This window comes from Mirounga angustirostris, unplaced genomic scaffold (assembly GCF_029215605.1).
Source record: "Mirounga angustirostris isolate CCGP_5_RB_7025 unplaced genomic scaffold, mMirAng1.0.hap1 SCAF_16, whole genome shotgun sequence".
NCBI classification, from domain to species: Eukaryota; Metazoa; Chordata; class Mammalia; order Carnivora; family Phocidae; genus Mirounga; species Mirounga angustirostris.
Window position 1 is genome coordinate 15058603 of NW_026991724.1, and position 17898 is coordinate 15076500.

The following is a 17898-nucleotide window of genomic DNA, read 5'->3' on the forward strand; positions in this document are numbered from 1 at the left end:
TGGCTTCGCTCTGTGGGACTTGCCCCCGAGGACATCCGGGGCCACGTGGGCTGTGGCAGGGCTCTCTGCACAAGCTCACTGTCTGTGTATAAACAGTAACACCTCGTTCTCTCTTCTACCTCATTAACTGAAACACATTAAAACAAGTGTGCACTGGGAGCAGAAAATGAGACTGTTAAACCAAGCTGATATAATCCTCATCAGCTGTGGGAAATGAGACCACATCAATTATGCTGAATCAAGCGCAATCACAGGGAGGCCGGGCTCCCAGGCCCCCAACATGAGCAGGGGGGAAGGAGAAGGGAAACCTGCACTATAAAAAGTAGACACACAGGGCATACTCCACCATACACCCCACTCCTGCTAAAAACAGCTTCCTGCCCATTCTATCACCCCAAGGTGACAGAGGAGTGGCATCTGAGAAAGTCTTTGCCCAACCATTTAGAGTTGGAGGGAGAAAAGAAAAATGAAAGTAAACTTCTTTTAAAAAGCGGGGGTGGGGGGGCGCGGAGAAGATATGACATCTGTGTGATCTGCTCGGACAGGTTTTCTAAGTCCGAAGTACACTGAGGCCAACAGAAGTCCTTCGTCCTAACACCCGCAATGACCAGGACACAAGCTACACAGGGACTAGCAAGAACAGTGCAAAACCTAGGCAGCTGGGAAGACACCAGAAATTCAAACTACACAACAATGAAACCAAACTAGCACCCGCCTTCACCTGCCACTGCCCAACGGACACCACAGCGCAGGACCGACGCTTTTAGAAATACCCATAAAACCAGCTAAGGAAGAAAACAAAGATAATGTCAGTACCTTGTTAAAATAAGGAAGATTATGATTATATTGACAGGAAATGGAAGAATCATTACCTTCATCTAAATGTGTCAAAAATGCAAAAGAGTTGCATACAATAGTTGTAAAATTTTGCCCAAGGACCAGCAATGGTAGGACATGAGGATGTCCCAGATCCTGGACATTAGAATATCCTATTTGGTAGTAATAATTGCCGCATGTGAAATGAGTGCTACCATGCAAAACTTTCTTTTTGCATTTCCTCATTTGGGTTCAAATTTGCAACCTTAGCATGTTATTGCCATTGATTTGCATTTCATTTCATAGGTGTTTCCAAACATAAGCCACGGACACGATCCTTACATACCCCTTGACACCAGCATGGAACTCATGTTGCCAAATTTCAGTCCTCAGAGTGCCCTTTAAATTCACCGTTCAAATGACAAAGAGCGACTCTGTTTCTCAAGAATACTTTCCAGATCCGCTCACACTGATCTAATCATCAGGCAGGCAATGAACTTGGTGAGATTTTTCTGTTGCACATACTTTGCACATCATTTCAGATGTTAAAGATTGTTTCGCATTAAGTCTTGCTTCTCTCAAATCAAGGAGGGAGGCATCTCCTCCCACTTATTGACTCAGAGCTGTAATCAGAGATCCTGCCTGGGCTAGCCATTTATTTCATTAAACCAAAAAAAAAAAAAAAAAAGGAAAAAAAATCAGCTCTCAAAAGAGGTGGGGTAGGGAGAAAACATCCAGAACTTGAGTAGCCAAGGAGATTAACTTGCAATGTACAAATAAGGGAAGAGGAGGAAGGCACGGTTTAAAACACACACACACACACACACACACACACACACACACGAAAGTTTCAGCTGAAGAAAAATTTTGGGATATTTTAAATTAATGGATAACAAAGGGTTGCCATGGAAACAGTTTTGCATGCTTGACTGCAGGTGTTTGCTACAGTGAATGGGGACTGGGATGGTACAGCAGCAAGCAGGGACTCAAATGTAAACACGGAAGGAAGACTCCTAAGGCAATGTGAAGTCGTCCACACCACCAACACTGTGGTTTTCAAAAGGAATGAACTCACTTAGGCAAGGTGGGTATGGCAGCTTTGCAGTGCTACCTAATAGCTCACTTGCCTTCAGAGGCTGTTGCCCCTTTACAATCTTCTGTGGTATTGCAAAGGCGACAAAACGTAAACAGACACAAATACAAAACATAAAGAGACACCAGAGCCAAAGGCACTCTAGGTTAACTTAAATATAACTTTCGCTTTTCAGTCTTTGCTCTCCATGCTGTGCATTTTTGGATTATAATGTCTTTGGCGGGGGTGAATATGCATTAGCTTTAATCAGAAATATGTATTTCTGAAATAAAAGAAAAAAATAAAAGGAAGTTCTCTAGGTGTGCTGTGTACTCTCAACCAGTTTCCAAGCCTAAATTCTTATCTAAATGCATCTAATTTTGGTCACATAAGGGAAAGATAGGTGTGCTGGTGGCTTGCAGGGAAGTCCTGCTTTAAAAAAAAAAAAATCAAACAGTGAAGTCCCCCAGGTTAGGCAGGGCAATATGAAATTATGTCAGTAAAAGTAACTTCACTGCTCACTCCTCTCACAACTGAAGACCTCTTAGGTACTTCTCTAAACAGGGGTCAAAGAAGTAGTAGCAGAAACAAAGCTGGACTTGGATTACTTTCTAGCTTTCCCAAATACTTCACTAGACCACCTCTGGCTCTATTACTTAGAAAAGACTTAAGTATTCCCCTAAAGAACAAAAAACGTCCTATGAACACACCCAAGGCTTGAAGGCAACTCTCCCAGCCCCCCATTCTTGAGATCAGACCATGACTGACTGGCCATGGTTAATTACTTGCCCAAACTGATTTTCCCACACTTTGGTCATGTTTCTCTCAAGGGTATTCTTTCTCCCTCCTCCGAATCAAAAAATCAACCAACCAACCAACCAACACTAGTCTTGCTATCCTCCAAACCCAAAGTGTGTCAAGTTCAAAGCTAAAGAAAACCAAATTATAAAACAACCTCAATTACGTGGTCTGCATAAGACAATAGGAAAACTAACACAGAAAAACAGTATTCATAAAGACTAATACACTGGCACCATATACTGACTACACTATAGACATCCCATGTATTATCTCATTTAACTCAATCAACAGCACTCTCAGGCACATCCTTTTAGTGGCTCATTTTACAGTGAGGAACACAGACGGAATAAGCTACATGTCCAAGCCACTCGGCTGTGAAAGACAGGGACTGGGATTCAAACCCAGGCAGCCTGACATCAGACAGACTTTCTCTCTTTGAAACTCCAAGAACAGCCCCGGCTTCCCTTAATGCATCTGGACATCTCGTCTTAGAGTTTTCAATGCCTGGCATCTAGTGGGCATCTGAAATTTCTGGAATGGCCCAGAACTGTTGGGACTCCCACCACCTCTCCTGCAGTGATTTGAGGGCTCTCAACTGGGCATGCTCCTGCCTCCAGTGAAATACATGCCCTGGTCCGGAAAAAAACCAGAAATAACTCACCTGAGCCCTGTCTTCAGAGATACAACAGAACATCAATATTACTCTCCCCATGGCCTGGGAAGGCAAAGAGGAAGACAGTGGGGGTGGAGAAGAGAACTCACTTTGAACACAAAGCTTCTACATGGTTGAGCTAAAGAACACCTAACCATTAGATTTTAGTATTTTACCCCCATGCTGTATTATGAACATTTACAGTTACAGAGAAGAACTGGAAAAAATCACGTAGTAGACAATTTTATATCCACCACCCAGATGCTAAAACCAATATTTTGCTGCATTTCTGTCCATTCTTTTTTTTTTTTTTTTAAAGATTTTATTTATTTGACAGAGAGAGACACAGCGAGAGAGGGAACACAAATGGGGAGTGGGAGAGGGAGAAGCAGACTCCCTGCTGAGCAGGGAGCCCGATGAGGGGCTCGATCCCAGGACCCTGGGATCATGACCTGAGCTGAAGGCAGACTCTTAACGACTGAGCTACCCAGGCACCCCATCTATCCACTCTTTTATCCGTCTTTCAATGCAGCTTCCCTTTGTAAGGCATTGTGAAGTAAACCACAGACTGTATATACTTCAGCATGTACAGCATCAATGGGAGTTCTGTATTTGTTTACAGGGTATTTTTTTCATATTTTTATTATTTCAACAGATCATATGGAGCAGACCCCCAATTCCAGTGAGTTATTAGTATGAGATGTTTAGCTCATAGCTGATTTTCTTTGAAGAGGTACAGTAACCACAAATGCATGAGAGGAAACACTAGTTCCTAAAATGAGGTTAATAATATGGCCTCAGGTTTGATAGGGAGAAAAGAATTGGCCCTTGTCTGGCTTACCCATCTCTGTACGTGCTCTGTCTTCAAATCTTGCCCAAAGTCCAACGGCCCTCTCTTTGAGGAGGTCTCTTCTGATCTAACCAAGTGGATGAGATTTCTCCCTCCCCCGAACCTCCCTGAGGACTTGGACAACCTGTGTCCACATTTGACTCTTCTTACTGAATGATCAACTCCCCTCTGTACCTGACATAGCACTGTTTTCCAAACTGTGGGTTGTGATCCATTGCTGCGATGGTTTTCAACCCAGGGCTACACATGAGAAGCCGGCCAGGAACTAAATCAGAACCTCTGTGGGCTGGGTCGGGCCAGGCCTGCCCATTTGTTTTTAAAGCTCCCTGGGCTGAGCATCACTGCCTGAGTGGATCTTCAAACCAACGCAGTGGGCAGAACCAACACTTGTGTAAAACAACAGGAAAAAACAGTAAGTATCAATATGAAGCACAGGTTTTTAGGATAAAATCGAATTATAAAACTTTTGTTTCAGTGATATATACAAAATCTATGTATGAGCTGAGTCACCGAAGTGAAATCACGTAATCAAGATCACAAATCAAAAATCATGATTTCTGAATCACAGTCAACCAAATTTACCAAGTTTAGGACCACAGTCCTGAAGAAGGTGGTACACAGTCCTGCTCAGAGAAGGTGCTCAAAGGTGTGCGGCTTGAACATGGAGGCAGAGGACAGAAGCTGACGGCAGCTCCTCTCTTACTGGGAATGTATTCTGCCACCAGGCTCATGGATCTCTTGGGGACAACCAGATCGGGGACTAATTAGCATCATTTAGACACGGACATTTGCCCAGGGAGAGGGGGAGTAAACAGAGCAGAGAAGATTCTAAAGAAGTAAGAGCAGGCTTCTCAGGGCTAAAACTAATCTTTACGTTTCTATGTTTAAGATTCCGTCCTTGGGTATTAAATCTTCAGTTGACACTTAAGAGTCTATCTAACATCTTTAAGACACTGGGAAGGACACAAAGTTGGATGAGGATAAACAGATCCTGCTGTTGACAGTCTTATAACCAAGTGGAGGAGAAAGACTACTATAAAAATGGACCATAATATGAAGTAAAAGGGGCAAAGCACCATTAATTTTTCTACCACAACATCTACCTCTCTGACCCCTGAGTAGAAAGCGTTGTGATTTGGATCGGCAGAATTTTGGGATACCGGTATCAGGACCGTTTCTCAGTGGGCCAATACAGGAGTATAGCTCTGCACAAAACTGAGGGTAAATGTCGTGGCTATGAACAACTCTGCAATGTCCTCGGCTTACACCAACATACGCTTCTGGACTCTCAATTGTAAATGCCAAGTTGCTCAGACAGGGCTGCTAGACCATACTGTGGGGTGGGAGAGAAACCATACGCACGTTCTGCTAGTACTTTTGTCACTCCAATAAACGCTTCCTAGGCTGGTGACCGATACTGTCCTAAAAACCAAGGATATAGCCACTAAGAAAACAACCATGGTCCTTGATCTTTTGGGAGACAAATACATGAACAAGCAAGAAAAATAGGTAATAACTGTTGATGCAGACGAGTAAACTTGGGTGAAGTGAAGAGCAGACAGTCAGGGAAAGCCTCCTGGAGGACCAGACACTTAATGATGGCTGAATGCCAAGGTCAGGAAAGCCCATTCTGGGCAGTGGAGCCGCAGGTGCAAAGGCCCTGTGGCAGGTGCAAGCGTGGCATACTGAATGTAGAGAAAGGAGGCCAGTGTGGCCGAAATGTAGCGGGCAAAGGGCAGGGTGTTACAAGATGAAGCTGGCATGGAGCGGAGATAACAAAATGGTTTATAAGCCAGAGTCACCAGTTTGGCTTTTATTTTATGTCGGGTGGAGGGCCACTGTTGGGTCAATGCAGGGAAGTGCTATGATCTGATTTTCCTCTTCATAAAATCACTGTATATAGTGGGTTGTAAGGGGCAAAAGCAGGAGCAAGGAGAGAACTGACACAGTGAGAGACAATGGGGTGGGCGGTAAAAACAGTCTGACGGTAGAGCCAACGGGACTTACTGATAGTCTGGCCCCAGGGAGTGAAAGGAAGAGTGGCCCACAAACCACATCCGGCTTACTGGCTTGAGCCAATGGTAGTCTGGCAGTGGCCCTCCGCAAAATGGGGGAGCCTACAGGAGAAGGGTGTTTGGGGGTTACGGTCATCAGGCCCTCTCTCTAGACCATGCTGAGTCTGAGGAGTTGATGATCAGACATTCGGCTGGAAACATCCTACGGGGGAAGGAGATAGAGAGAGAGCTCAGGGCTCTCAGATTCAAGGGCCAGCAGAAGGTAGCAGTTTAAGAGCGTGGGAGTAAACAAGACACTCGGGAAGAGTTACACACAGAAGAAAGGAGGGCACCTGGGCCAAGCCCTGGAAGCCAGTATTTACCATTATGTGACAGAAGAGAAGCCAGGAAGGGGACCACGGGCAGGGCCATGGCACTAGAGCATAAAGGTGGGGCAGGAAAGATACTCGTCCTTAAAGTCCGATAAAAAAGGAAAAAAAAAAAAGCCCATGTCAGCCATGTGGGATGTGTGTATCCACATTTAAAGAAAGGAGCACTTACAGTGACATCTGTGGATTAATTAGCTGTGTAATTAGTCTCCCCTCAGTGGAGTTGGGCTTTGTCACTGCCGAGACTTCTTCAGGTGAGATTTTATTCCGCATGCCACACTTCAAGAGGAATAAAGAAGAGGCCAGGCAAAGAAGAAAAGCACGTGACTGCATCTGGAGCACCGAGGGGAGTTCTGGGGTCCTCTGGGAGCCACAACATCAGAGAGGAAAAGTATGAACTTTGGATAAACTGCAAGCACCAAAGGCTCGGGGGTGCACAGTATGACAGCGAGATCATGGAAATGGGCAGAGCGGGGTATGGATTTGACAATGGACACATTACTGGACAAAGTACAGATTTCTTGTCCCTGTAGAAGCCATGCGGCCTTCCTATCCTGGCAGTTTGTGGCCATCACTAATGGGAACCCAGTCTGGGCAAAAATAATAACAACGGTGAGATTCTAATCTGAGAACCAGAAAGCGAACACATACAGAGGCAGATGCCCCCAGCCACATGGCTCCCCACGGCGCTTCCTCAACCACAGCTGGCTGTAGTCACACCCGCTGACTAATGTCTAGGATACCGAGGAAATGGCAGTCCCGGGACCCACGCCTCTCGGTTTGGCTGACTGGAAGAGCCTCGGAATGTTCCCCCAGCTCCTCTTATCCTTACGCATTTTCAAAAAACAAGAGAGGTGGCAGAAGCAAGCAATACAGAAACATGAAGGCCAAGTGGAGGCTGAAAACCACCTTGGTGTGGGGGACACCAGAGCAGAAGGGGAGCCCTTGGGGGTGGCCCTCTCTCTCCCCCACACATATGCACTCCTCCCACGGGACTCGGAAGGACCACAGGGAACCAACACAAAAGCCCGACATCATCATTCCCACTGTCCCAAAGGCCCTGAGATGCATCTACGTAAGAGCCAAGGATGAACTGGGTGCAACTGACGTGTGCGCACCAAGACCACTCAGTCAACGACTAGCCTGGTGATGCCAGTGCCCCCCTGACAGGAACAGGCCACAGAATCCCCCTAGAACAGCCGTGAGGTCATTCGGGAGGCTGTCCTCCTCGGCTGTCAAAGAAGCACAGGTATCACCAGGCTGTGGTGGGTTTTGTCATTGTTCCTGCTTTGGGGGCTGGAAGAAGACAGAAAGGAATAAGAAGGTGTCAGGAAAAGGTTCCGGCCCCACACAGATTCGGACTTGTTTGCCCCAAGTTTCTGGAAGAATAATCTTCTCCTAATTCAGAGCCTGGTCTCTGCTCATGTCCCCCTGGCTTGGCCAAAGGGCCCTCTCTGGACAAGATGCGGACTGAGAAGCAAGGCCAACGTGGACTGCTCACGGAAATGAGCGGGGTCCGCGGCCATCGCCACCACCAAGCACAGGCACTGGAGGCAAAACACGCCCCAGCACACGCCGCTCACAGAGACAGCCCCACACAAAATGGGTTTTTCAAAAAAACCGTGTTGAAGATTCATTACCCTGAGTCCACACAAAGTCCTATCTGGAGCTCAGCACGAAATTGGCACTCAATACACGTTGTTGACCCAGAGGGAGAAATTCTCTCCCCATTCACTTGTGTCCCAGAGACCACACAGGGGAATGTTGTCCTAAGTGCGGGAGTCTGAACCAGCAAGAGGAAAGCCAATGAACGTGACAGGTACAGGGACATCTGCCGTCAGAGAACCACCAGTGCCTGTGCCTGGTCTTCGGCCTTGTTCTGAGGGACAAGGAAACGAGGACGACCTGCTACAAGATGTCGGCTCAGGTGTGGTTACAAAGGCCCAACGATCCTCAAGAAAGAGCTTGTCACCAGAGAGCAAGACTCAACAGGCACAGCAAGCGGGTGAGAAATTCCTTCCACAAGGCCAATGCACAGAACGTCCCAGGCAGACGACAGGACGGCTACAACTGTTGACTGAAGAGACCAGATATGCTTTGGAGGCCCTCGTTCTGGGTCCGAGAACCTGCCCTGCTAATTAACAGGTTACAAACCAAACACTCTTGGTAGATAAACATTTCTAACCTTCTAACTAGTTTGCCTTTTAAAGGATGAAGACGTGGGCCCTAGAGAAAGTTCCCTGATTATTCTTGATGATTAGTCCCAGTTCAAATCTACTCTCAGCAATTCCTATTAGCATCCTTTGGACGGTAAGAGCTTGGGGTCTTCGCTGTACAATAGCTGGGGCTCAAGCACTGGGAATTTCTCTCACCTACATATAAATAACAGGTGCACAGGGAGGCCAGAGAATCCCGAGCATGAGCAGGGAGACTGAAGCATCTGGTACAGTTGCACAGAGATTCAATGGGGCAGTGTGACGTCTGTCTTGCTGTATGACATGAAAGCACTTCAGGAAAAGGAAATAATGAAAAAATTGTTGAAAAGCAAATTTTAACAAATAGCTCTGGAGAAAATTTCAGATTTCATTATAGGGAAAGCACTTTATTTAATGTAGAAAATGTGAAAATCTGATATGACAGTTTTCTATAAATAACAAAAATTGGAAATCATCATTAGAGGCATTTGTAATTTTCCTCTTTTGTTGGGAATCACTGGGGGGGGGGGCGGGGGAAGAGGTTTACCAACAAGGAAGCCACTTATCTCTCTTTATGCTCCTGTCGAGCCTATTGGCAGAACGCTATGAAAGAGTTTCTTCACCATCCAGAGGAAGGGTTGCCAGATAAAACACAGGATGCCCAGTTACATGTGAATTTCAGAGAAGTACATGAAATGACAGCATATAAGATATACTTATAACTAAGACATTATTTGTTGTTTGAAAATCACATGTAATTGGGCATTCCACATTTTTCTTCGCCAAATTTGGGGACTCTACCTGGAGGTTTCTGCTGTGGTGGGTTCAGTTCTCCTCGGGGTCACCACCCCCATGTCCCTCCCTGGTTTCAATAACGTCCAACATTTCTGTGAGCAACAGATTTTCTGTCCAACATTTTTACCTTTCACCCTATATGCTGATCACCTTTTTTTTTTAAACAAGTGATGGAAACCTAATTTTATTAAATATTAAAGTAAAAAATGACTCACTGCTAAGTGTTCACGGTAACAGCCTTTCCCACCCCACTTACAGGGCATTTGTAGTTTCAAGTTATGTCGAGAACAGAATTAAGACTACGGTTCAGGGTACTGTGTAATTATTTAAAAACTCTTGCCTGTTCCTGACAGTGTTCCTGACAATACTTAATTGTTCATTTACAATTTCCCTTTCAAAACAAACAAACAAAAAACCCCAGAAACACCTGCTGGAACTAGATGTATTCAAATGTGCCCTTTTCAACCAGGTCCTCAGCAAGTTGGAAGGACTGGAAATTGGGTTTGTACCTTTGTCCCATTCTATGGCACTGCTTTCCTGTTAGACTAGGCTTACCTAGAACGGTAACACATAGAATTATTCTGGAATGTGGAGGCAATGGAATTTTCGCAGCAAAATTCTCCTCAGGGTTACAGAGCACCCCCTGGGGCAGCAGATGACATTCCTGCAAAGCATTCCCCAAGTGTGACTTTTCCCTCTACATGGCTGGAGGGGACGGACAGTTAGAGATTTTCCTCTCACAAGAAGATCTAGGGCTTTTGGCTTGAGGACTGGGAGGTTGGAGGCTTTCAAGTATTTTGACAATGTGGTAGTTATTAGATTATCTGAAGGGAGACCTCCTTGCTCCTCAGCCAGAATCAGGAGCTCAGCACACCTTTGGAATCCAAAAGGAAACTTACCACCAGTAGCTGAAAACAGTTTATACTGGAACTATGTGGACGGAGTCAGGCTGTCTCCTTGTTATCTGAATAAGAACTTCAGGAAAGAGAACTTCTAGAAGTTTCAATATTTGTTCTCGGTCTTTTTTTTTTTTTTCAAAGATACTTGATGAGTATCTCCATGAAGGAACTGTAAGAAACTCAGCCCCTCTCCCAAACCCCAGTCTCTCCTGGAGACTCCCTCATCCTAGTGAATTTGATGAAGGTAATTAATCCAAAAAATTTCACCCTGGGGAAGAGGCTGGAGAGAAACATGAAAAGGTCGGAGGAAGAAATTTCATCCACAGGACTTTCCATGTCTTGAGAAGAGAACTCTGTCTGTTCTCTCTTTTCCTTCCACAGCGCTTTGGACAAACAATACTCTGTAAATACGTTCAGACTGATCTAAATCAGCTCTGTAAGACTTAGAGAAAAGGGGACGATAAATATGGCTTTTTACATCAGCTAGGAAAGGATGGTTATTTAAGAAATTGTGGGACGATCAACAATCCACTTTGAAAGAAAATACAGTCCTAAATCATACAATGCAGAAAAACAGAGTCCTTACAATGCACCCTACACAAAACAGATTTCTCAGGGATTAAAGACTTAAGCAGAGGGAAGAGGTATTGAAGAAAAATATCGGTCAAGTAGCACCAACCCGCTTGGGTCTGAACACTCACTCCAACAGCCCTCACTAGCTTGTGACCTGTAACCTCTCTCTGCCTTGCTTTCCCCACTTGAAAACAGGCTCATCAACAGATGAGGAAATCAATTAATATATGTAAAGCTAGTGTAAGAGGACCTGGATTATAATGAATGCTGTATAGGAGGCTATTCTTTTTTATAATTTCATAATACTGCCAAGAAAGAGCCTCCTTGGGAAAAGAGAAAAGCTAGAAACATAAAGAAAAGGATGCACAGACCAGACATCATACAAACGAAAATTTCCTCTAGGTGAAAATGCCTCATCAGCTAAGTCAAACATGAACAAAAGACCAGAGAAACGACGGCAACGTCCCCAGCACAGCACAGCAGGGACTTCAACCCCGATACGCCAGAAGCCCTTGCCAATCATTCAGAAAAAAGAACCAGGAAAGACAAAGGGCAAAGGCTGTGAACAGGAAAGCTGCCAAAGAACTGCAAATGGCCAATAAATACATGAAAGAATGTTCACCCTATCTAATAATTAAGGAGATCCGTGTTGTAACAGTTTTGCCAACCCAACGAAAACAGAAAACTAACACGATGTTGGTCACTGTTTGGTCATTGCGTGGGGCTTCGAGCATCACCTAATAGGGAGGGGGGAAAAATGGGTCACCTTCTGTCGGAAGAGGCAGTAAAAAATATCTGCTGGCATTACATCTCGGAATCCAGTGACCCTCCTCCCCCTTCTTGGGACAGCACAAGTATAGACAGATCTATGCACACACCTGTTCCCTACCTCACTGTGTATACGATCAGAACACCGCAGATAACCTCCCTGCACATCAGTGAGACTATCTGCCTTCTATTGTTTCTCTTCTTTTTTGCACAACATGGTACTCTGTACTGATTTTTTTCCTAAATGCTATGCATTATTATTATTTTTTTTTTTTACAACTCCTAAACTGCAAAGACAAATGATTTTTGGTAAACCTGTAGCAAAGGAATGAAGAGTTCCTGTTGGTAAGCTTTCATGACAGGGAATACTATGTAGCCATAAAAAAGAATGAACTAGATCTCTATGTACTGACCTGAAATGATTTTCAGGATCAAAAGTTACAAGAAAAAAAAAAAAGCTCAGAGCACAAAATGTGTCTATAAAGGTTTTTTAAGGGAATAGTATGTATGTGTATGCATTTCTATTGGCGTAAGCACAGAGAAGAGCTTAAAAGGATATAATCTAAACCTAACAGTGATATGCTTCCAGAGAGCAGAAAAAGGGCTTTCACTTAAAAAGTTATTTACTTAAAGATATTATAACATATTAGAAAGGTATAATACTGTACACATGCAATATCATTCCACTTCTATAAAATGCCTGTTATACACAAAATGAAGGAAATAAAAATACGTTACTGCATGGTAGGATTAGGTGGATACTTACTTTCTCTAGTACTTCCCTGAATTTTTCAAATTTCCTACAGTGAACATACATTATTCATACTAATTATTTTTACCGCAAAATATAAGGGACCCAACTTACACTTGAGGTAAACATGGAATGCCAGTCTAGTAAGAAATAATTAAGAATACAATAATGTTCTAAACGGGTCTTATCAGCTCTTTACCAAGCACAAAAAAAAAAAAAAAAGATCTGGAACAAAAAGAGAGAAAACAAAACCATTAAAAGCATTAAAAAAAAAAAAGAAAGGCGCATTAGTGTCACAGTGGTTCAGTGGTGGCATATTTAGTGCTGGACTTTTTAAAACTAGGCACATCGGGTAAGATATCAGTTGAGGGGTATCTAAAGTGTGGAGCCAGAAGGTAACAATGACCTTACCTTCTCGACATGAGGGTGTGTATAAGACTAGAATCACAGGGATGCGGGCAGATCTTGTGCATAAAGCCAGCCAATCCGCTGAACGGACGTTTTGAATGAAGTAATACGCGTGGGCTAGGAGAGGGGGCTACTGATCAAGGTGGGTGAGACGATTCTAATGGGAAGGGAGGGCAAGGAGCCTCCGCAGAGAAATGTGGAGAGTGCATTCCCACTGCACACAATGGCAACATCACGGCCACAGTGACCACAGCAGAGAAGGAGTAACTCCCTCCAAAAAAGATCTGACCTTTCCATCTTCCTAGAGAACCCTTTAAGCTAACTGGTGGTCAGAAATGCCACGAGAGCCAACTCAGGCTCTCCGGGAATGGCCACGGGGCCCACGTGCAGTCTCCCAGCGGTCCACATCCGTGGACCCAGGAATCAAGGGAGGGACATGAACTTCAGATGCCCATCTGCTTGCTCTCAGAGATGGAGGGCATGGAGACGAACTGGGCTAAAATTTACCAAAACATCTGGCTTTTCACACCTTCTAAATCAGCCACAGGAAAACATTCCCCTCCTTTCATTTTTGGATGAAGGCACCAAGGTATGGAAGAAGAAGGCGAAAGTATGCACTTAAAAAAAAAAAAAAAGTCAAAGTAATGAGAAAATAAGTTCTGAGGAAACTGGTTCCAGAATGACGATGTAAACCAGATGACACTTGCACCAGAGCCTCCAACACGTCGCAGAGCCGGGGAGGAGAGGACGGGGAGGGAGGCGAGGGTCACCAGAGGATTTAAGCTTTCTGCTTGCCAAGCAAGACAAAGGCTCCCAGTCACCACCTGTAGGCATGAAGCGTGCAGCTGTCTTCCTAGGACAGCCCGCCCCCCAGGTGTAACCATACAGGAGCACGGAGAATGCAGACTGTCAATGAAATCTTTGTCGGATTTGTTCTGTATCTTCTGATCTGTCCATCCACCCTAGGAAGAATTTAATGGCCCTGCTGGGAGAGAGCCCCAACAAGTTTATGAGTCAGGGAAAGAACAGGGAAGATGGATGCTCAAGTCATGCAGAGCCTGATGGAGGGTTTCTTACTTCCTCTCACCTTGCAGAATCCCAGTAGGGTGGCAAGTGTTCAAGTCCACTGTGTGGAGAAGGTGGGTGTGTGTTTTGAGTCAAATGGTGCCACAGTCTACCTCCTACGTTAAGCCAAGTAGAGCTGGTGTCTCACCCTCTGCCAAGCTGGCCCACGGCAGCTCACGTGGGGCCCAGACACAACTCCGTGGGAGATGACCTCCTTTGTGTATAATTTAAGATTAATATGAAACCTTCAGGCTTTCATATCATACCCAATCAAAGGCATCTCGGCTGGGAACTCTTTGAGTAACAGATTCTGGTGGGGTCTTCATCTATCTGCTAAGGTCGATGGATTTCCAGTCCAATGACTCTCAGGTGAAGAAAAATATCAAAGGGAAAACCAGATTCTAATAGTTGGCAGGTGTGCACTGATCTCCAACTGTCCTTTCTGCACTCTCTCCCCCCAAGCAGAAGACACTACAAATTTCAGAGAGCTCATCATGGACGCCACATAGCAGGGAAGTCCAGATAAACGCCAAAGGGCCCACACTAGCTCTGAACCCACACACCGGGGACTCAGGACCTACGTGAGCATGGAGAAGAACACAGGGCAGGCATCTGTCAGTATCTGTCGCTCCCCTGCTCAAGGTAAGCAAGAGCACCCCACATCTCTATGGGTGGAGGGAGAGGGGGAGTGGGCAGGTCCTCAGAGAGAGGAGTGATCACTTACACGGGAAGGGAGAAAGGTGTGGAATTCACATTCTGGAGCTCAAGCCCCAAAGAGAGACAAGTATCTTCCTCACAACACACTTCCTTTCTGGCTCAGATGGATCACTGCAGACAGAAACCAAGAACCCAGCCTGCTGGGCTTCCCACAGGGTCAATCAGTCACAGTGCCCAGTAACAGCAGGTGTGAGGATATGGGCAGAGGACCACTAAGAGCTGGACCAGAGCCCACCACTCTTTAAGACACACAAAAAAAACCAGTCAAGGAATTTGATCATGTTTCACAAAGTGACCTAGTGGCCCGGAGAAAAGCAAACAGCTTCCATCTGATGCCTGGGGCTCTCCAGCCGCCCCCCGGCCCCCACCCCAAACACTCCTCTCCACTTCTAGGAGGCAGGGAGGAAGAATTCTCTGAACGTGAATCTTGACTTAAAAACTGCTCTCACACAATCAAAACCTGACAATTCCATGCAAGGCTGATACCATCACCAGGGTTCTTTGTTCGTTTCTGTTCTTCTCTGGGGAGGTGGAATAAGGGTACTGGATTAACAAAACCCTCTCTCGGGCCGGATTAGAAATTAGCTCATGCTTTCAGACATCTCAGTCTTAATACAGCACGTCTGTCCCAGCATTTATGACACCAAGGGAAGGGACTCTGGACTGGTGAGGTCAAACGACACACCAGAAAGCTACGCCTCTGCTTGCATCTCTTGAGACGGCTGTTCTGTCTCCTCCAACATGAAAAAGGAGGAGGAGGGAATAAAGACCTCAGTTGAAAGAGAGGGCTGGGAGACCCATTAGGAAGTCCCCTCCACCATGGTTGCTTGAGCAGGTGCAGCAGAAAGCAAGTCTGGAACTTTCCCTGACCAGTAATGAATACTTTGCCAAGGAACCAGGATGGGGCAGGGTGAGGACCAGGACGGGTTTTGTTGGGGGAGAGGGAGGGGGTGGTGAGGGTGGGACCTGGGGAAGGGGTGAGTAAGGAGGGCTGTGTGTGAGAAGCCTTGTGCCCTCCCCAGGTCAGCAGCATCTGGAGCTGTTTCTCTAGCAGACAGTAAAGAACTCGATTACATCCAGTTAACTGTGCTCTAAACTGATTATGCATGTGCTGGGCTAATGGATTACATTAGCAAGAGGAAAAATAACATGCAATCAATCTCCATTTACTACAGGCCACACCAGGGCCTACAGAAAAACTGACTCTCAACCACCTCCAGTCCCCACCCCAAATCTACAGACTCGTGACACCCCAGGACAGAGAGCCCCCTCAGTGGCAGGAGAAGTCTGTCTTAGTCACACTGCAGGACAGAAAGGCTTGGTGCATGTGTTGGAATAAGCCCATCGCTGTGTCATTCAGGAGTGGTTGAGAGCTCCCCGCCCCCACAGCAGAGCCACCGCGAGCCAAGGGACATTCATTACCCAAGGACTAATGAGACCAGACTAATGACCCACGGCTCCTGACACAGGGAATTCTGCTGTGAATGTGGGGGGGTGTTCACCCCCGGGGTTGTGCCAGCCAAGCGCACTGTTAGGGGACTTCTCCTTTGGGTGCTGGTTCCCAAGTTCTATCCTGCACCCAGTATCTACGGCCCTTCCACCGGCGCTGCCTTTTTTTCAGTAGGAGTTTTCCCCATCTTTTGAATTAAAAAGAGAGAGAGAGAGAGAGAGAGAGAGAGAGAAAGAAAAATAAGGCCAGAGAGGAGGACGGTCCACAGTTCAGCAAAACACAGATGGAAACACAAAAAATGCCTCCCTGACACCCACCCAGGAAACCGCCTCAACCTGACTTGCTAGGTGTGACCCATGAAGGTGGTTTGGGGACCAAAAAGGGATCATCTCGGTGAATCCTCCAGGTTCCAGGTCCTTCAGAAGCAAAGCCAAGGGCGTGGTATACTCTTATGGGAGGATGCAGCGTGGAGAGTTAATCACCACCATGCACGTTTTATCATCTAAAGGACATTTTTTTCCCCTCAGATGGAAGAGGCTGGCTTCTTGCCACTTCTAAACAACCCTCATCAAAGTTGCATACAATCTTCCATGGCCACACACAGTACTTTGAACTAATTTTGCTCAGTCAGGTCCTTTGGAAACAGGTTTTTTCTATGGGTTTTCCATCAGGTTTTCTGGACATCAGCACCACCCTACAGCCGCCTGAGACCTCTAACTTCAACTGACCACTAGGAGCCTTTTCTTTCAAGGGTGGCCCAAAACTAAGCCATCCAGTGAGGTTCTTGCTCACTTAGAACAAGGGGGTTGGCTGCTTGGTGTTCAGACCTTCCCCACTGCACCATGCCAGCCCATCCATGCTGGGGTCAGCAGTCAAATCCAGAACCTTCTAGTCCCACCACCTCATTTCTGCTTTCTCCTCCTTTCCATAAAATAGTTTCTTATCCACGCTACACAGGCCTCCCACCAAGCTGAAGACGACCAATTGTAAAATGAATCACAGTTATCAATCTCGGCAGAGACGGATATAGGGAAAGGACCTGAAGTCCTCCTTACTTGGGAGTCTCCCTTTAAAATCACCATGAGTAGAAAGGGGATTAAACTAGCTCAGGGTCAACAGAAAGGCTCCCTCGCCCAAAAGTGTGGGAACTGGTGTGAAAGGGAAGGGGGGTGGGCGGGGGGGGAGGGGAGGGAGAGGCTGATGATAGAAGGGAGAAAATGCAAAGGGAAGAGTGAGGGTGTGGACGGCATGTGGGAGGAGGCTGGGCAGATTTATGGCGATTTGTACCTGATTGTTCATACTAAAGCCATTATGGGATGATTAGAGAAAAAGGTGAGGCTTTAAGTCCAGTGAAAATCAATAGAAACGTCTGGAGCAATTCTGCCTCGCAAGTGAAAGGACTATTTACAGTATGTGAGCACCTCCTCCTCACCGGAGAGAGAGACTGGAGGGGGGCGGGAAGGGTAGGGGCAGGGAGGAAGGAAGGAAGGAAGGAAGGAAGAGAAGACAGAGGGAGAGGAGGAGGATGGGAGAAGCCCAGGGGAAGAGAGGGGAAATGTAAATATAAGGAATAGAAAGGGGGCACAGAACAAGGAAGTAAAGGGAGAAAGAACAAAGGAGCCCCCTTAACGGACCGGACCCTAAGTTCTCCCATAGCATGTGGACCCTGTAGTCAACTATGTAATTTATTCATTGTGTTTATC

At 45.9% G+C, this 17898-nt stretch overlaps 1 protein-coding gene across 6 annotated transcripts in view; it reads right to left on the bottom strand.

The window, feature by feature from the left end:
* Positions 1 to 17898, bottom strand: part of ZFHX3 (zinc finger homeobox 3) — a 1392145-nt gene that overhangs the window by 131300 nt on the left and 1242947 nt on the right. The gene's annotated exons all lie outside the window — the stretch shown is intronic.